Source organism: Lissotriton helveticus, chromosome 1_1, assembly GCF_964261635.1.
Source record: "Lissotriton helveticus chromosome 1_1, aLisHel1.1, whole genome shotgun sequence".
Classification (NCBI taxonomy): domain Eukaryota; kingdom Metazoa; phylum Chordata; class Amphibia; order Caudata; family Salamandridae; genus Lissotriton; species Lissotriton helveticus.
Window position 1 is genome coordinate 809,360,514 of NC_136057.1, and position 21,642 is coordinate 809,382,155.

A 21,642-nucleotide genomic window follows, 5' to 3' on the forward strand; every position below is an offset into this window, starting at 1 on the left:
GCAGCGGCAGAGCAAGAAAGTCAGCACAAACAAACGGTGCGAAGAGGTGGCTCAACATATAACGATGCCGACTTTGGAGAAGGAGAACAGGGTTCGAGCCTCAGCGTGGGCGGCATCATTAATTATAAATTAAATAAACTGAGATCTCCTGCATATTAAATATAAATAAATAAACAGCGTGCGTGGGGTGAGGGCAGGAAGCTGCCAGCTATTTAAAAAACAAAAATACGCTATTCCCTCAAAGTTATTACCAGCAAAATAACGAGAGTGTAGTTTGCACAAAGCTCTAAAATAGCACTGGAAACAAAGACAACAAGTGAAAGCAAGTTGCGGTAAAGCGGGTTTGGGCTTTCATTTAATGTTATTCCCGAAATGTGCTCCAGGCAACACGTTAATCTCTTTGTACGTCGTGTTTGTGCTGCATATTTGGAGGCTTGACAATAACATGCTAGTTGGGGCTGAGCAACACCAAAATGGTTAAAGGGACTGTAAGAAGGGACGGTGCAAGGAAAACAAACTGCGAGGGGCGGAAGGAAGGAGACAATGTAAAAAAAATTCAAATGAAAAGAAGCGAGACGGGTCAATTACATGTTCCCTCCAAGCGCAATGCCGCTGCCAGCAGCGGCAGAGCAAGAAAGTCAGCACAAACAAACGGTGCGAAGAGGTGGCTCAACATATAACGATGCCGACTTTGGAGGAGGAGAACAGGGTTCGAGCCTCAGCGTGGGCGGCATCATTAATTATAAATTAAATAAACTGAGATCTCCTGCATATTAAATATAAATAAATAAACAGCGTGCGTGGGGTGAGGGCAGGAAGCTGCCAGATATGGAAATACCAGCATCAAAGAAAACAAGACGGAGGGAAGAGAGGGGGGAGGGGGGAGGAGAAATGCGACACGGCGGGAAGGGGCAGGCAGGATGACTCAGGGGAGGGGGCGGAGCGGGGCAGAGCGGCATGTGGGTGTGAAGAAGCCGGGCCTTTGAAGTGAAGCTAAGCTTCACTTCAAAGGTGTCGGAGGAATGCGGGCGGCTGTGCACGCGCTTTTAAGCTCAATGCACATGCGCATTGAGCTTAAAAGTCACGGGCACTGCAAGGAATCGCCACGATTCCTTGCAAGTTAGATAAAGAGTAGATGAGCCCCTATAGTCTCGCTTGCTCGATGCGCATGCGCATCGACAGGCGAGACCTAAAAAGGTTATAGGGCGTGTTTACACAGTGGTGAAGGGAGGGGATGGGGCCTGATGCCACATGTGCAAAGACACCCTATGCCGTGTTTTAAGTTGAGGAATTAGGTCCCCTTTAATTCTGAAAGTCCCTGGGCCCTACTAGCCCACCATGTTTCTCTATTAAATATCATAGAACTGCGTTGCAGAGAGGTGGTCCGAGGCAATGCCCCATTTTACAACTCTCTGCAATGCAACTCTATTGGCACTTACTACACATACCTGGTAGGTTAGTTGGCCCCCAGGGACCCTCAGGATTCAAGGGGACTTTATCCCCTAACTTAAAACGCCCACAGAGCGTGTTTGCACACATGTCAACTCAGTCCCCCCCCTTTCTTCACCGGTGTGCAAACATAGCCCATTGTGCGTTTTAATACTTAGTTAATCTTACCTTGACAGTAGTAGATATTAAAAAATGCTAAACATTTTTTCAGTTGTTTTTTATAATTTAAATTTCTGAAAATGTCATATTTTATAATTAGGATCTGTGAAAGAGAAGAAAAAACACAGTTAAAATAGATAATATTATATTTATTACAACACAACATAATTTTAACATTATATAAATGATTTTGTTTGCCTTTTTTGCTGTTCTGGGTATATTTTGAATTTCACTACAAACAGTTATTTCAATGTTACTCATCAAATAACAGCGGTCACAAATCACTACGATTGTTTAAAAAAAAAATCTGTGTCGAAAATATTTTTAATACACTCAACTATTTCTGAACATTCCAAAAAAACTACATCCTCAAGAACATACCATATACTACAAATCACACATATATAATATGCTTCCTTCTAAGAGAATTTTCTTACTTGAATATGAAAGAACTCAAATAATAATTTCTATACACTGTAAATGTTGTTCTTTAAAAATATATGCTGTGAGAATGTGCAAGAAAAAGTCCTAAATTCAAATGTATACCTTTCTTCTAGGCCAATATGGTATTCCTGAAATCCTTGATGCGGAAATTGTCCAATAGTAATCATATTATTACATTTTAATATATTCCTCATAGGCCGAATTATGTTCTCAAAACTTTGGTTTTAAAAATATTAGGTAGGAATGTGGTAATTCGTTAGGCAAACGATGTCTAAAAACCAATTGAGCATCATTACAATATGTCCATCCTTTATTGTATTTTAAATAAACAGTGCAATGTCCAGATGTTGTAGAAGGACCATCATGGAAAATAATTGCTACTGCTACAAAAGTTCTTCCTGATATTGATATTTGACTTGCTACAAAATGTTTAATTAAAGTTTCCAATTGTCTTTCATCAGCTGTACAATGTTGTATCATTAAAATTATATATCGTCCATATCTTCGTATAAATAATGTTGATAACATTTCTGATTTGCATTGGCTACACTCCATGTTTTGATTTGCTGCTTTAACTAGTTTGTTGAAAGACATTGTTTTACAATCTGGTAATGTCAAATATATAACTCTTTCAGTATCTATGTTAGTGCTACATGTAAACATACAATTATCACATTGATGTTCCCATTTATAACAAAGGCTAAAAAGATTTCCAATTTCTATTCCTTCATTTTCCAATACTGCAAGCATATACATTAGAAATTCCTGAGCATCTTGTTGGACATTCTGTGTAAATTGTGTAGAACCAGAACATATATCCAAAATATTACGAATATCTGAAATGCTTTGCATTTGACTTTTATCAGTTCTCAATTTTTCATAAATACAATGCAACAAGGAACAACATCTTTTTTTTGCGATTCTCTAGAATTTGCTGTTGCAAACTTTCAAGAAAAAAAACAACATTGACCACTACATTAGCACAGCAGTTGATACCTGAACTATTTTCTAACTGATACCCAACAATCTTTTCAATAGTGTCCTTTTTCTTTTTGCTTGCAATCTCAACATTATCTTGATTTTTTTCCTTCTCTATAACTTCACTACAGATATTCTCATATCTTCTTTTTCAACCTACTACACACTTTTCAAATACAGGATATTCACCTAAATTGGGAGCATATGCTCTTCTTAACCGATTATACTCTTTTACACAATTTGCATCTGCACTAATCTTTCTCTCATCAAAATCAATCAAATACAATCCAGATAAAGGTCTGACTCGGGACAAAGCAACATATGCCATACCCTCTTTAAACACAGTACTTCCAATGTTCACCAAAGCACTGTCTACACTTAATCCTTGAGATTTATGAATAGTCACTGCATAAGCCAGGGAAAGTGGAAACTGTTTTATACGGACATATATATCTTTAACAAGCAAAAAACGAACTGAACAACAACCAATTTATTTTACTTCGTCAATTGTATCAAATATGATTTTTAAAAATTCAATTCCTTCTCTATTTTGATAATTAACAAAATCAACAACTTTACCCATTGCTCCATTTACTAAACCTTTTTCCACATCCAAATTACCCCTTAAAATTACCCGACAATTTACACATACAAATAGATTCTTTTCCAAACCAGCAGTTTTAGATATAGATTTTTCTAAAGAATCCAATTTTATTTTCAATTTTTCCATCAAAATAATAGTGATTCCTTCATGCTCTATTTTAACAATTGCCTCCAATTTTATTATTGTCATTTCCTAGCTTCAAAAGTTGTTCATTGAATATAGAACACTCGCGCAGTGTTGGCATTAAGCAGATTATAGATTTATTTTCTGCAATTTTCATACATATTTTTTCAGGAACTATATTTTCATTTGGAAACAAGTTTGTAAGTAGTCAACTTTACAAAGCTTGTTTGCCATGTTCTGTCAGTAATTTTTATATCTTGAAGAATAGTTCCATAATCAGCATCATTTGCCTGTCACATATTTTTAATGAGTTCTTTGTATTTAAAATATAACCAAATGTTAACATTTCGAACACTTCCCAAAGACTTTCTGGTGTCTTCATGTACAAGCGTTTTAAATACTGGTTGTCCTTTTACGGGAGTAAGTTGCAGTAGATCTCCAAAAACTGTCACATGTTTTCCTCCAAATAAGACATCGTACTCTGTTTTAAGAATTTGCTGCATTCTTAAATGCAGAAAGGCAAGCATTACGTTTGAGACCATGCTTACCTCATCAATAATCAGAAGTTTCATTTTCTTTAGCACTCTTGAAACTTCATAGCAAGCTTCTCCAGATAGTTTATTATCACCTTGGCTGCTTGAGATATTTGCCTGCTGTGCTGGACCATAATAGAAATGGGTGTAGTCATGACGAGCTCAGCTCGTCATGAGCACACGAGCACTGTGCCTTCATGCTCTACAGGTAGCATTAGAAAACAATGTAATATAATTCCTTTAATGTTGTGTGCTGCCAACCCAGTTGGAGCAATTCCAACACAAGACATATGTGAGTCAGTTGTTTTCTGTAGATAACTGGTCAATACTTTAACTGTAAAAAAAATTTCCTGTTCCAGCTTGACCACTGACAAACATTCGGATAGGTTGAAATGATGAGCATGTGCATTATTTCTTTTCATGAAGAAATCCATGGTCAATCTGTTGTCCCACTTAGTGATATATTTCTTTCTGTTCAACATTTAGTTGTTCTTCCAAGTTTGCTAAGTCCATAATATCTTATTGAGGTTGATGCATTGCTGTTTCCACTTCATTCATTGCAATTGCCGCTTCATTTTCAAGAATTGGTTGTCCTAGTGGATCTTGACTCTGTGGAGCAGAACTTTGACTGTCTTGAGAACTGTCTCTAGCAATCTCAGGTGCAATAGTAGCTTCTTGATCAATTTCATCATTCAACATTTTGAGATAATTTGCAAAAACAGTACATTCTATGGTAGCTTTACAAGCATTGAAGGAATCTTCATAGCTCTGAAAATCTCCAATTAATTCCAATTCTGTACGCCACTGTTTGAAGAGTTGCAAAAGTACTAAATAGTAAAATTCCCTTTTATCAGGAGTATCACAACTCAGTTTTCTGTGATTAATCAAATTTTCTTTCCTTTGTTTCACCAAACATCCTTCAGAACCAATCACTGCATATTTTCCATCATTTATGTTTTCTGTAGTAAAGACATATGTTCTCAAGATGATGACTTCAATTTGGATAATATGTGTCCAACATGTTTGTTTTGACAATATCTGTACTTTCCGGATCTTTTTCTGCTAAATATTCGATTTCTTGTACAGATTTAAGTACTCCAGTTCGGGTTGCCGCAAGACCTAGACTCACCCAAATGATTCTTCTAGATTTTGAGTATAAACTTGCAGATGATAATTCATCTGAGTATTCATACGCTCCAATTTCTCGATGGGATAACATCTTCAAAGTGAAACTGTATAATTTCTTACTAAGACTCTTCTCGTGAGAAATTTCTTCCCACATTTCTTTCAATACCGTCTTTTCTGATTTTGTAATATAGGATGTCACATACCGGGCAACAGCAATGAAATTACCCGCAACATACTGAATATCCATATTAGCATTCCACATTGAGAGAATAACTGGATTATAATCATTGATGTATTTTGATTCTTCACTTTTTCTCAAATTGTATGTAGTTTTTAGAGATTTTCAAGTGATGTTATGTCTCACAGCTGACATAAAACTGTGTACTCTTCCTTTGGATAGTACAGGACGTGGAAATCCAAAACGACATTTGGTATAAAACTTTTCCTTAGACTTGTATTTTCTTTGACAGTATTTTCCACATCGATGACTTTGGAATCGTAAGACTTGTTGGCATATTCTTCAATAAAAGACAAAACAGTATCATCCGAATCAGTTCCGAATTTTGGTGCATCATTGATCCATATCAGCATATGTGTATGAGGAGCACCTCCAGCTTGATACTCCTTTCTCCAAAAGAAATCCACAGCTTCTCCAAGAGGAGGATTCTTTTTTATTGCAGATAAAAGACTTTATAGCTTCAAACCTATGATTGAAATATCTGCATTCATTAACAGGATCCCAAGAGCACAATTCTCCAGGTGTCTTGTATTCAATATTTTTTATATAAGAATTTGCCTCTTGAAGAAATTCAAGTAAATCATCCCAAGCGTATTCAGCACAGCTTAGGGTAAGAAACCACGTAGGAGTTCCTAAGTTCCTTAGCATACATTTAAGTTCTCCATGACAACGGTACCAATACTCAGTACCACAATGACATGCCATCAAATTAATCAGCTGAAATTCTAAATGATCGTCTCTCTGATGTACTTTATCCATAAATTCCTTTGCAGAAACATTTTGAAGATGTACTCCTCTTTTTAATATGTGGTTAACTGCATATGAAAGTCCAGACAAGTCACTCTCAAACAAAAGATAAAATATATGTGGGATACGTTGTCGAAATCTTGGATCTTCTGCATACAATCTTGTTGTCCGATATTCAGATGCAGGAATCTGCACTGATCGTTCATCATATCGTCCACCTTTTCCAGTTGGGAACAGCTTTGGAAAACAACGAGCTTCCAAACTTTTTTCACATACGCTCATGGGACTCCCCTTTGCTTTTTTCATTTGGAATAATTCAATAGTATTTCCCATCACTTCTTTCGAATGAACTGGATGTACAATATAATGTTCATAGATTTCTTCACTTTTGGACATGTCCACTTTTTCAATGTGACCACTTGACGTTTCAGTATCATCTCCTAAAAGTATTTCTTCTTCTTCCACATACACATTTATGTAGTAATCATTGTTTTTTTTTTATCAGATATAATGTTACCTTTTGCACTTTCCAAACATCCACTAATTCTTGAGAGATTTTCTTACTCTTAGTAGGAACACCATTAACTAGAATAACTAGTGGTTCACTTTCTACATTCTCTACACCAATAGTTTTAATATTTTTCTTTAAATCTAGAGGTAAATATACAACTCTTCCTTTTAGTCCTCTCTGTAAATCTATAGGAGGCAATTTACCTGTTTTAGGCTCCATACGAATAGCTTTACATGGGTGCACACATTGAATCAGAATACTCATACGTATTTAAATCTATTAGTTCTGAAGGAATAGTTACCAACTCTAGAATATTATGGACAGTTCTAGAGGGCATTTTATTCTCATCTAATTTATTATAACAATATTTACAAATACGCTGATCAGAAACCAAATCAAAACAATTCTCTACCAACAAATAAGTTGCAAATTCCTTCCACTGATCATTATTTTCTCTTTCACTTTTTAAATACAGATTAACAGTCCTAGTCTGATTTTTATAGTTAGTTCGCCGGCAACAAATACAAGTATAATTTGGCCTTTCACCTGAAATCACCTTAAACTTTGTAATTTGTTCTTCAAATTTTTTTGTAGTAATATGTTCCACATTCTCTTGAACATTTGATTCAATTAATGTGTCTGTTTCTACACTCTCTTGTCCAGGAGCAAAGTAACAAAACTCAATTTCATCACAAACCTTCTTCACATCTGATACTGACCCACGTAAAAGAGCACTGTTCAACTCATTTAACATTAGTACTGGGCTTTTTGCGTAATACTATCTTCTGACTAACTTCCGCATTTGAGAATGATGTACTGCTAACATCCTTAAATGATGAAAAACACTTTGACATACTTTTCTAGAAAGACAAGCCAGAGAATGACCTTGCAAACCAGTATTTTTTCTCACTCTGCAAGGATCTAGTCCTTGCAACATCTTAATCTTTTGTTTAACACTTTTTTACTATATTGTCATAAGAAATTGCGTAAAATATCAATAGATTCCTGTTGTATACTACTGCAATACCAAGTATACACTGGGGCTTTAGGACGTCTCCCTTCAACTTCATCAGCTATCAATTCTTCTATATTTCTGGGAACCATCTTCTCTTTCTCAATTGGGCAACCATTTTTAACCTCATAAGCTCGACTACTGGTATCAACTGCATGCAATAAATTATTGGTCTGAAAATAACTCTCTTCATTAAAGAAAGGCTCTGAACTTGAACTGTGTTTCTATTCACCCAAACAAAATCACAAAAATAAGTTCTGTTAATTACTCTTTTCTTTTTACTTTTGGCCTTCATAAAATGGTGGTTTATCTAGTGATCAAATTCTGTTTAAAACTAAAATGAATAATTTCCTTTTTAATTCAAAAGCCTTTTCAACTAGAATTTCAATATGCTTCTTCTTTTTATAAAATAGTGCTCTTTTTTATATTTCCTGACATCTTTCAACAAATTAAGAACAACTCTATTATAAAAAACCTTTTTTCTGATTTCTTTATACTGACTCTGCCTTCTCATACCAGACATTGTGTCTTTTGAATGTAAATTCCCATTGTTTCTATTGTTTTTATTCATATTCTTTTTTCTGGTCGAAGCATTTTTTGTATTTTCCACAATCTGCACACTGTTTCTAGGCTTTGAAACTTTTTTAATAAATTGTTTTGTTCTCTTACCGGAAGACTTATTATGTTTCCCCACATGTTGTTGGTCATCCTATACTTGTTGTTGATTTTTCTTCAAATAATAGTCCTTTTTCTATTTTCTGTTTTTTAGGCATGATAAGTTTATTTTAATGATGATAAACAATATCAGTAAAAAATAAATATATATACATTTATTTTAATAAATCTATAAATTATAGTTTTCTATTACTAAACAAACACATTGTATATAAAACCATTTAAGCACTTTCTTTTGTAATCACGAATTGAAATTGTAATTGAAGGTGTGAAAGACAAGTGTGTAGGTGGTTAGAGAACTGCATGCATACTGGACATGGGTTTGTACCAGTGCATGTGTTAAGGCCTGGGACATTGAATGACTACTTGGGTACTGACTGAATGATTAGAGTACTACAAGGAGAGTGCATAGGTGAATTTATAATTGTTTGGGTTTTGGCACAGCGTTTGGATTAGTACATGCTGCTTTATGGCTGACTGGAGGAGTGCATGGGGAGTGACAGGGTGATTGCTGGAGTGTATAGGTACTGCCTGGATAATTGAAGATGTGAAACACAAGTGTGTAGGTGGTTAGAGGACTGCATGAATAGTGGACAGGAGTTTGCAGCAGTGCATGTGTTAAGGCCTGGGACATTGAATGAGTACTTGGGTAATGACTGAATGATTAGAGTACTGCAAGGAGAGTGCATTGGTGAATTTATAAGTGGTTGGGTTTTGGCACAGTGAATAGGTTAGTACATGGTGCTCGATGGCTGAATGGAGGAGTGCATGGGGAGTGACAGAGTGATTGCTGAAGTGTATAGGTACTACCTGAATAATTGAAGGTGTGAAAGACAAGTGTGTAGGTTGTTAGAGGACTGCATGAATAGTGGACAGGAGTTTTCAGCAGTGCATGTGTTAAGGCATGGGTCATTGCGTGAGTATTTGGGTAGTTACTGAATGATTAGAGCAGTGCAAGCAGAGTGCCTGGATGAATTTATATGTGTTTGGGTTTTGACGCAGTGAATGGATTAGTACATGGTACTGGATGGCTGATTGGAAGAGTGCAAGTGGAGTGACAGGGTGATTACTGAAGTGTATAGGTACTACCTGAGTTATTGAATGTGTGAAAGACAAGTGTATAGGAGGTTAGAGGGCTGCATGCATATTGGAAAGGGGTTTGTAGCAGTCCATGTGTTAAGGCCTGTGTCACTGCATGAGTACTTGGGTACTGAGTGAATGATTACAGTACTGCATCGAAAGTGCCTGGCTGAATTTATACGTGGTTGGGTTTTGGTGCGGTGAATGGATTAGTACATGGTGCTGGATGGCTGATTTGAGAAGTGCAATTACAAAGACTCACTAGTCTGAAAGGGGTATGTGACTGCATACCATCTACACATTTCACTACAGCACTGCCGGTGTGAATGCTTGAATCATTCTGCGAATGCACAAGCAGTGACTGTGTTCTAATACTACTAAAACTTGACAACAGGATAGGTTTTTAAGCAGTTATTTGTCAGCAAAGACATGAAGTAACCACATGCTTCTGTTATAATTCTTGCCCAGTGGACACAGACTCACATTGTAATTCTAGACAAGCAAGACTATTCCCTGGACTTTACAAGGAGAAACTCACTAGTCTGGGAGGGGTTAGGTGGCTGCATACATTCTACACATTTCACTATAGCACTGCTAGTGTGAATACCTGAATCATTCTGTGAATGAATAAGCAATGACTTGGTTCTAATACTACTGAAATGTGACAACATGATAGGTTTTTAAGCAGTTATATGTCAGCAAAGACATGAAGTAACCACATGCTTCTGTCACAATGCTTGCACAAGTGGTCACAGACTCACAGTATGATTCTAGACAAGCAAGACTATTGCCTGGACATTATCAGGAGAAACTCACTAGTCTGGAAGGGGTTAGGTGGCTGCATACATTCTACACATTTCACTACAGCACTGGTAGGGTGAATGCCTGACACATTCTGCAAATATATAAGCAATAACTGTGTTCTAATACTACTGAAACTTAACAGGATAGGTTTTTAAGCAGTTATGTGACAGCAAAAACATGAAGTAACCACATGCTTCTCTCACAATGGTTGCACAAGTACAGACAGACTCACAGTGTGATTCTAGACAAGCAAGACTATTCCCTGGACTTTAGCAGGAGAAACTCAGTAGTCTAATTAAAAACAAAGGCAGCACATACAACAACTCACAAATTATTAACTCACCTTTCAAATTGATTTGTAGATTAAGAAGTATCTGAATCACACACCATGTGTTCTTATTCATACAATGTCTGTAGTGCACAGCTCTAAGCAAAACCAAAGCATGGCACACTTTTCCTCTCATTCTGCACACGTAAACATGTAAATATCAAAGCACATTGCTTCCCACATTAATTCAAAAGCTAACACACATTTCTATTGGTTACACATTTCAACCCTTTCCAATTGACATAACTTTCAACCCTACCCCCATTCTTCTTAATGCCTGTTACCATAGTAACAGTTCATGGAACACTCAACTTAACACACAGGTCACAAGTTTAGCAGAGAATGTTGCAAATTCAAACAGCAAGTGTGCTTGACTTTTCAAAATATCATCTTATTCTATCTAATGTACCTTTCAAATCGTTTTTACTAACCAAAAAGAAGCATGCTTTTAAAACACAGAAACACGCACCCTATTTTGCAGTCTATAATGTTCTCAGTCAATCATTTCTCTTATTTTTTTTAAATTGCATCTTATCCACCATTTTAGAAAAATCTTAGTTTTCAAACTGCCCATTTCACATATAGACATCTTCTGAGTGCATCCAGACCTCCCTTCAAGTTGCTTAGAGTGTGGATTGTGGGACACAGCTATATTTTCTGGAGCAAAAGTTATGCTGAAAACAGAGGTATTGACAAGGATTTAGGTTTGCCAAATATAGACATTAAATGGATTGAACAGAGAGGATTAAAGTGGCACCAATTGATGCCATTGGTTAAATCCTTTTTGCATCTCCAACACCCTGACCTCATAATTGTGCACTGTGGTGGAAATGACCTAGGCACTTTGACTGGGGTAGGTCTGGAAAAACTTATGAAGGACACCTTTGGTCAATTGATGTCACTTTTCCCACAAACTGCCTTTGTCTATTCTAACAAATGTCAAAGACAGAAATGGAACTGGCCCAATCAATTTTGTCCACAGATTGAGAAAGCCAGGAAAAATGTCAATAAACCTGTTTCTGCTTATCTCTGAGATTATAGGATGGGGTCCATTTACAACAGCAATCTGCGTTTTAATATGGATGGCATCTATAGGAGAGATGGTGTACATTGTACAGATGAGGGTAACAGTCTTTCTCAACAACTTTAGACTCTGCATAGGTACGTACTTGTAGATATCAAAACGTCTCAATAAACACAAGGGCTCTTTTTAGAGCCACCCACGATCTAAACATATAAACTTGATGTATATTTAAAAAATATATATATTTTTTTGTTTGGAGTCGCTCACCCAGCGCATTTTGGAGTCGCGCTCCCAACGCGTTCACACTAGGGGCCGCGCTGAGAGTCGCGCACCCAATGCGTTCACACCAGGGGGCCACCCTGGGAGTCATGCATCCAACGCGTTCACACCAGGGGGCCATGCTGGGAGTCGCGCACCCAACACGTTCACACCAGGGGGCCACGCTGGGAGTTGACACCCAATGCGTTCACACCAGGGGGATGCACCGAGTGCCGCGCTGGAGTCACGACTCCAAATTTTTCCGTAAAAAAGAAATTTGCTCCTACCACTAATTTATATTCTTCCCGTGGTCCCCATCCCCTAGGGCCTATATACAACTTTGGGGACCATGGGGGGAGCCCCAATGCCCCCACGGTCCCGCCGGCTCCCCGCGTCTATCGGGAGTCGGCATTGCTTTTCCACATGGGGAGCTTCTAACATGCAGCTCCCCGTGTGGAAAAGCAATTTGGTTTGCATTTTGGAAGAGAGAGCAGATTTCCCTGCTCTCTCTTCCAAAATCCAAACCAAGTTTACTATGGCAGACAGAGATCTAATGGATACGGTGCTTTCGGCTGATGAGGTGGCAACCCCATTCGATCAGTGCGTTCTGGCAAGGCCATGTGCCCCAATGGTCTGCCCATTGAGTTGTACAAATTGTGTCCTGACAAAATGGCTCCGTATCTTCGCGATATGTTTCTAGAGTCGCGAGACACTGGCTCTCTCCCCCGTGACCAGCGCCTTGCTACTATCGTGGTAATTCATAAGGATGGGAAGCCACGGGATCGCTGTTCTTCTTATAGACCAATCTCACTTCTAAATACAGAACCGAAAATTATCGCCAAATTATTAGCTAACCGCCTGACAAATGTCATCAGTGACTTGATCCATCCGGATCAATCAGGTTTCATCCCACACCGTAACACAGCGCTCAACCTGCGGCGCTTGCACGGTGTTCTCGCGAGGGCGGCGTCTTTTCGTGAGCCTGCCATCTTGGCTTCCCTGGATGCTACGATGGCCTTCGATACGCTAGAGTGGCCTTATCTCTGGGCCGCTCTTGTGAAATTCGGTTTCGGCCCCGGGTTCATCGGCTGGGTGAAACTTTTGTATGAGGAGCCACTGGCGCAGGTGGTCGTGAATGGCCGTGTATCTGCTTCTTTTGTCCTCGGTAGGGGCACACGGCAGGGCTGCCCGTTGTCACCACTGCTTTTCGCCCTTGCCCTTGAGCCGCTGGCTGCTTGGTTGCGCTGGGAGCCCTCGATTAAGGGGATCCAGTTGTCCCCGGACTTCGAGGATCGCGTCTCGCTCTATGCGGACGATATCTTGCTGTATCTTACGTCCCCTCGAAAATCTCTGAATGTTTTGTTTGACGTGCTTACTTCATTCGGGAGGAACTCGGGCCTTGTGATCAACTGGGCTAAATCCTGTGTATACGTGCCCTCGGCGGTCCCCCTCCCTTGCCTCGCAGGTGCTCCATTCAGGTCTCTCCGACGGGTTTTAAGTACTTGGGGATTTTTATATCTTTGGACCCCGTGGCTCGATATGAACGTAATCTGCTCCCTCCTCTCCAGAGATTGAGACTTGATGTTGTGCGCTGGCGCGGGTTGCCTCTATCACCGCTCGGGCGTGCAGCCCTTTTTAAGATGATGTCCCTGCCACGGTTTTTGTATGCGCTTCAGAATACGTTTGATATTATCCCGGCGAGCTACTTTAGAGAGGTTGAGAGTCTGCAGAGACGGTTAATCTGGGATGGACGTTCGCGTATCACCCTCGCTAAACTCACACTCCCCTGGTATGACGGGGGTATAGCGCTGCCGGATATCAGGCGTTATTATTGGGCCTCGCAGCTGAGTGCGATCAATCATGCAATGTACGCTTCAGCTCCTAACCCGGCGTTCGAGATGGATAAATAATTGCTTCCAGGCGGGGACTACAGAAGGGCGCTCTATTCCAAGGTCGTGGGAAAGGATTTATCTGGACCCACCAGAATAGCTGTACGAGTGTGGCATGATGCGAATGCGTCTATGGGATGGAGGGATTGACTGACTCGTGTGACCCCGTTGTATGCGTCTGAAAGGCTGGGGTGTCTCTGTAAAAGAAAGGGTTTGAAAAATGGGATATGATTGGTATCAGCACCGTGGGCGATCTTTGGGTCAAGGGCAAAATCTAGACCTTTGCCGTCTTAAAGACAGAATATGCATTGAGTGACAGGGAATTTTTCCGGTATGCACAGATTCACCATGCTTTAAATTCGGCTCTCCCTGCGGGTACCAACGTCCCCGAGTCCTCCCCCCTTGAAGACCAGGTCCTTGACGGCCATGTGCCCGACAGTACCATTTCTTTGAAATATAAGAAGTTGATCAATACCCGGGTAGATCTGCTGCTGCGTCTCAGGGAAGTTTGGACCGGCGATGGTCTGGAGCTGGACGATAGGATTGGCAGGCTGCATTATCTTCGCCCAAAGAAGTTGCGATTCCTGCCCGTCTCCATCTCGTTCAGCTCAAAATCTTACACAATGTATATGTTACTGGACCGCACCTGATTCGTATGGGTTATTCCTCAGATGGACTATGTAAGTGTGGTTGTGGGATGCTTGGAACTTTCCTTCATATAATTTGGGAGTGTCCGGAGGTGGTGACGTTCTGGAATCGTGTGCATGCAGTGATGGGAAGGGTCACTGGAGTGGTGTTGTTGCCCGAGGCCAGACGCTGTCTATTGAATGTGTGGGAGCCGAATGATTATGGTGTGGCACAGACGCAGTGGGCGACCCTTGGGAATATGATTGCCAAGAGAGATATTGCGCAGTTGTGGGGCTCCCAACGGCCGCCCACAGTATCGGTATGGAAGGAGAATATGGATTGGTGTATGTTCAGAGAGAAGACTGTGTATGCGGGGCAAACCTAGGAAATGGAGCAACATTTGGAGCCAATGGAACGCATATCGTGGTAATGTGTGTGCACCTCCATTCGTGGAGAACCCCGATGTCCCCCTGTCCCCCTGATCAGACATTCCATATATTGTGTTCTTTATGTTATCTCTAATTTGTTTCCCCGCTCGCCCCCTCCCCACTCCATGTGCTATTGATCCACTGTGTAATATCGTGCTTAGGTGTCCTCCTCTGTGAACACATGTCCATGTACACTGTTTTTTGCCTTGTATGTTGTTTTCTTTTTCTTCTTTCAATAAAAATTATATTTGGGGTGTCGGTCCCCAGGGCCATCATTGGCTCCACTTAATTCAAAGCGCCGGGGTGGTGGTGGTCCCTGGGTCTTGGGGGTCAGTAACGGACCCCCTATTTTAAATATTTAGCTGCCCGGGTAGGTGGTGGTCCCCGGGGCGTGTGGGGGGGCTGGAGCCCTCCACACAGGTTAAATTTTTTTAATTTTAAAAGCCCGGGTGGTGCCGGTCCCCGGGGCTGCGGGGGGCAGTGTGCCCCCGCAATAATAATTAATTAGAGCCCTGGGGGTGGAAGTCCCCGTGGCTTGGGGGGGCATTAGAGGCCCCCAACTTTAAAGTATCAAGCCCCGGGGGGTGGTGGTCCCTGGGGCTGGGGGGGCCTTTTGCCCCCGCAAATATTCATGCTTTGCCCCTGGGAGTGGTGGTCCCTGGGGAGGTGTGGGGGGATTGGAGCCCCCCACACTTTTTTTGCCATGCCCCCAGGACCTGGCCCACCCAGGTGCTTTAATTAAACAAAGCGAGGGAGCCTGCGCTTTGTTTTTTTCCATTTTCACGGCTGGATCCGCGCACCCTGCGCGCATCACAGTGTTTTAAAAAAAAATGTTTTTTTTGCTTTAGAAGTCCTTGTTGGACCCCCTAAGCAGACCTACAGGGTCAGGGTGTTTCAACCCTGCCCACTCTCCTTGTTTTCTGCCTTAATTCGACTGCCATCTTGTGCCTCGCTTCTACCGAGGCATAGGATGGCTGTCAACTGGTTCTGGTTTAGAGTGTTCACAGCCAATTAGAATGCAGTTCGTGATCGGCAGCGTGCGCGGATCCTGATCTGTAGGGTGCGAAGAACCTTATCTGTAGGGTGCGTGGATCCTAATCTGTAGGGTGTGCAGATCCTCCGCGGCCATAGATATCGAAACTTTTTTCATGATAATTTTCTCAGCAACTACTGAACGGATTTACACCATTTAACAAAAAGGGTTCTTTCTGAACCAAGAACGACCTCTTTGCCAAATTTTGGGTAATTCCGTTCAGTAGTTCGGGCTTTAGCCGTGTCTATAGTTTCCTATGGAAAATGGCATGGGGAAAACACATTTTGGGACCCCCCTTTTTTCTCAGGCCCCACTTGCCGAATCACCCCGAAACTTTCAAGATAGGAGCGGACTGGAGCAGGCCATAAGTTTTGAAAATTTTGTGAAGATTCGTCAACTGGAGCCAAAGTTATTGGAAATAGAATGGTGCGACCTATGGAAAATAGGTCCTAACTATAACTACCTACTGGCGACCGCCCATAGGTAATATATATATAGAAATATATATATATTGATGCATATATATGCAAGTTGACATGGGTATTCCTCTTCCTACATTGTCTCCTCTCTTCGAGGCAGCCAGGTCGGGTCCAATGTTTTCAAGTGTTAAGGAGCTTTTCAGTGTTGCTTGCGGGATTGCCAATAAGGTCCCTCTTTGTGTTCCACTTACTGGGGTGGTTTCCCAGTTTTTAAAAACCAGTCCTTTTCTTACTGTTCAGACACTGTATGATATCTCTTTCTGGGCACGGGTTACTTTCCTCTAGTCGGAGGGTTTGGTCGGATTCTGAGACTCTTCCCACGTTTCTACGCCTTGGTGCTTTTTGTGCCTCTACTGCCACTTCCTTCGGATGTGCCTCTTTCCTAGGTCTCATCTTATGAATGTGTCGGCTGGGCCTGCGGGACCGCTCTTCTGATGGCAGTTGTCCTTGGTCTACACCCTGCAAGTCTGTATTCATGGGTTGATTCTCCCTTTAGCCTTCAAGCTGCCCGGTCCGGCAGTCTTAAGCTTCTTTTAGCTACCGCCACCCTATGGTCTCTGTGGCCATTTGCCCGGTGGCTGTTTCTGTGGTGGCCTGCTTCAGCGTGCTTTAGATTGGTGCTGTTCGCCCCTGTTCCCCCTTTTGGGACTGGGTGTGCACTTGGTGTGTTCTTGTTCCCGCCTGCTATTCTCAAAACATTGCTCAATTTCTACCTCTTGCCCCTTGGTTCTTGGCTGTAGCTCCTCTAGCCTTCCTTCCGTGGGCTAGTCTGGTAGGCTCTGGTTGCATCTCTTCATGTTCTTCTCATCCTTTGGTCGGTGTCCACATAGTGCACCATTAAGCTGAGAGTGGTTCTTCTTCCTCTCTCTTTCTTTTGTTCTGGTATATGGCTGGTGCTGTTTCTACCTGTCATTCGTATGCAGGTATGGTGTAGCACCATTCTGGCTTTTTTTTGGATGTCTTGCATCCCGTTATTTTTGCTCTTCAGAGCTACTTGGGTCGCTGTCTGGCTGTTCCGCCACAGCCTCCCTCATTGTCCATCACTCTGTTGCTGGCTCAAGTCCTCGGCACTTTCTGTTGTTCTGTCACAAACCCACCTTCCCTTTGGGGTATGGCTGTGGTATCTATTCTAAGTTAAGGAATCTGCGGCTAGATGTCTCTGTCAGATGTACAAGTTACTTAACTTCAGTAACAATGCATCTGGTAGAGACGTTGTCTATCCGCAGATTCCTTAACGCCCACCCAGCCTCCCCGTTCTGCGAAGACCTTTCCAAGTGGTGTTTTCCACCGGCCTCTTTCAGTTGCCATTGTTTTTTTCTCTCACGGGAGCTCACATTGTTGCGCCCCTTTGAGAACCGCCATATACAGCTAACTCCCTCTAAGGGGCTTCTTTCCTGTAAAATGGTGCCTTTTGAATTCACCTTCACTAGGCGATTCATTTCCTCTCCTGTTTCCATCCCCTCCTTCTGCATTCTATATTGATTCAGGGTTCTGGTCTCCTCTGTAGTCGTCTTCTTTGGGGATCTGTTGTGCTCTGTTTCACACTTCCATTACTATAGGGGAAGTGACAATCTTTTTATACATTCCAGTAGTGGACTGTTGTTCTGTCTGTGCTTCGTTCTTGCTGGACGGCACGGTTCTACATAGTAATAGCAGTCTATTTCTGTCTGTTGAGATATTTTTCCCTTGTTGCACTTGGGGAATGGTCTTTGCTCCCTTGCGGGGCTCTTTCTCACAGCTTTTTCCGCTTATATGTAGGCAGTGTCTAATTCTGTCTCTTACGATGGTGTCTTGCACCATCCTCATTCTTTATTCGCGGATTTTTCATCTCTCGCACACTGTTCCCATACTTTCATAGTTTTTGTTGATGGCTCCGCGTTGTGCAGCAGAAAACTGACGTCAGCATGCCGGGAGGGACTTATATGATCTCGCTGACATCACGTACGTGGACGACGTCATGGCAGGGTCATGTGGCGCCATCCCCTGGCGTGCAGAGGTGCTGCTGCAAAAAATGTTCTGGATCCAGTATGATGCCCGGGGATATTCTAAGTTAAGGAATCTGCGGCTAGACAACATCTCTACCAGATACATTGTTACTGAAGGAAAGTAACTCATACTTTAACCTTCTTAACGTGTTTACTCTTTAAACCGATACAAAGTTGCCCCCTAAGAGTCCTAACCATCAAGACAGTTTTCCTGGTGGCCATCACTTCGGTCAGGAAGATCAGAAAGTTGCAGGCACTTTCTGTTCACTGTCATGCACCAGGTTCTTCCCAGATAAACTTTTTCTCTGCACCTGTGCTTCTTTTCTGGCAAAACTAGTGACACCTTTCCATGTCAGCCCAAACATCAAGCTGCGGACCTTATTTGCTCAGCCTCAACCCACCAAGGAGGAGGAGAGACTCCACTGCTCGAATTAAAAAAGAGCTTTATCCTGGGGCAAGTCCGTGCTATTCGTGCTTCAAGGGCAAACTCCCTGTCCCCCCAAAAACTGCAAAATAGAAGTTGCTGGAGAAGGTTTTAGGTATTTGGGAGTTTTTGTCACACCGGACCCAGCTCTTTTTTATAGTCGTAATTTGGCGCTCCCGTTGGCTAGGCTACGAGCAGACGTGAAGCACCGGAGGTCATTACCTTTATCTCTGGTGGGCAGAGCCGCTCTCTTCAAAATGCTGGCGCTCCCGCGTTTTTTGTATATCCTTCAGAACTGCCCAAACCGAGTCCCAGATACATACTTTGTAGCAGTTGAAGGGGAGATACGAACGCTGCTGTGGGATGGTTGGTATGACGGAGGAATAGCGCTGCCAGATCTCAAGCTGTACTACTGGGCCTAGCAGCTGGTGGCTGTGTATCATTGGATATATTTCCCGCCTACTGACCCGGCCTATGCCCTGGATAGGTACCAGACAGATCGCTCGGGCTACTTGGGAGCCCTATACTCTTACACTAAGAAAAAGAGGTACATCGGTCCAACATTGCACACAATAAAGATTTGGAGTCAGGTAAGTTCACGGTTGGGCTGGGCTAAAACCCTCACCAAGTTGACACCACTGCGGTCTGCTCAAAAATTGGGCATGCTGTGTTATCAACCAGTATTTGATAGATGGGACATGATCGGAATCTCAGTGGTCAAAGATTTGATTAAAAAGGGCTCGATACTTAAATTTGAGGACCTCCAGAGGAATTACAAGATGGCTGCAGGGGAGGTATTCAGATACCTGCAAATAAGACATGCCTAACAGGCGGTTTTTCCAAGTTGTGAGGACATACCGGACTCATCGCCACTGGAAGACCACTTGCTGGATTGGCCACTGCACTCCACCAAGGCCATATCTCTAACATACAAGAAACTTAACAACAATCTACCTGATAGCTTTTGCAAGCTCAAGGAGCAGTGGGAAAGAGACTTGGGATCGATAGATGAGGAGGATTGGCGAGTAGCCCTTTTGTCACCTAGGTAAGCGGCCATCACGCTTAGATTTAGACTGCTACAGCTTAGGATTTTACATCGGTCCTATATGACAGGGATAACCTTGGCTAAAATAGGCAAAAGACAGGACAACCTCTGTTTGCAGGGATGCCGACAGCCGGCTACCTTCTATCATACCCTGAGTGCCCGGCTGTTCAGCGATTCTGGCAGGAAGCCACAAATCATATACAGACTGCAATGGGAAAGACGGTGGGACTGACACCGCAACTGGGCTTATTAAAAATCTGAACAGCCACTGAACTAACTAAAATCGAACAACAGCTAGTGATGCTGGGATACATGCTGGTGAAGAGGGAACTGGCGAGGGGGTGGGTGGGGCGGCACCACCTTCCACATCTCTATGAGTGTAAGAATTAGACAGATCAATCAATCAAAGACATTTATAGAGCGCACTACCTACCCGTAGGGTCTCAAGGCGCTTGGGGGGGGGGGTGCCGCTACTGCTCGAACAGCCAGGTCTTGAGCTTCTTCCTGAAGGAGAGGTGGTCTTGGGTCAGGCGCAGGTCGGCCGGGAGGGAGTTCCAGGTCTTGGCGGCCATGTAGGAGAAGGACCTTCCTCCTGTGGTGGCTCTGCGGATGCGTGGGATGGCGGCGAGGGCGTGGCTGGCAGATCGGAGGTGGCGTTTGGGAGCATAGAAGTTGATGCGGTTGTTGAGGTAGCTCGGGCCTTGATCGTGGAGAGCTTTGTGTGCGTGGGTAAGGAGGCGGAAGGTGATCCTCTTGTTGACCGGGAGCCAGATGCATGATTGCGGAGAAAGAAGTATTTATATCCAGAGGGTGCCCCAAAAAATGGGATAGAAAATGGACCAAATGGAATGTCTTTAGAGGTGATATATGTGTATCCCCAGTGGTGGAGTTGGAAAAACGCAGAAGTGTGGACAGAGATGTGACTAATTAATGTAATTGCTTTGCTGACCTCTGTATGCTGTACCATGATGTGAGCAACCAGTTGATATTATCAATTGGTAACTTCTCTATGATTGGCACTAAGTTTAATAAATATTAATAATAAAAAAAAGAGCTTTATCTTTCTTCACTGATCGCGCTAAGAAACCCTGTGGACGATCAGCTCATTGTTGGGTTCACTGGTGTGAAGCAGAGGAAAGCAGTACAGAACAGACCATTTCCAGGTAGATTGTGCTTTGCATTAGGATCTGCTACACAGTGGCCAAAAGGCAACCACCTGTTTGGTTTTACTAGTTCGCACACCCACCTCCACAGAGTTATTGCTTTGGCATCTTTTCTAAGATAAGGAATCTGTGGCTAGAAGTCTCTATCAGATGAACTTACCTTCATTACTACCTTATCTGGTAGAGACTCTTGCCCCAGGTTCCTTATCGACCCACCAACCTCCACGTTTCTGCAAAGAAGTCTTCCTACCATAAAATCTCCCTGTATGATTTTAGGTTCTGTACACTGGTCTACTAACCTTCTGACATGGTTCTGTGCTTCTGGCGCAGAAATAGTTTCACAGAGAAACTGATGTCAGGCACACTGGGGTGGCACCTATATAGGCACAGCAATTCACATTTGTTGTGTGTAATGCCACCAATGTGGAGCTGATCAGCACCACCTACTGGTACACAGAGGTACTGCTCAAGCTT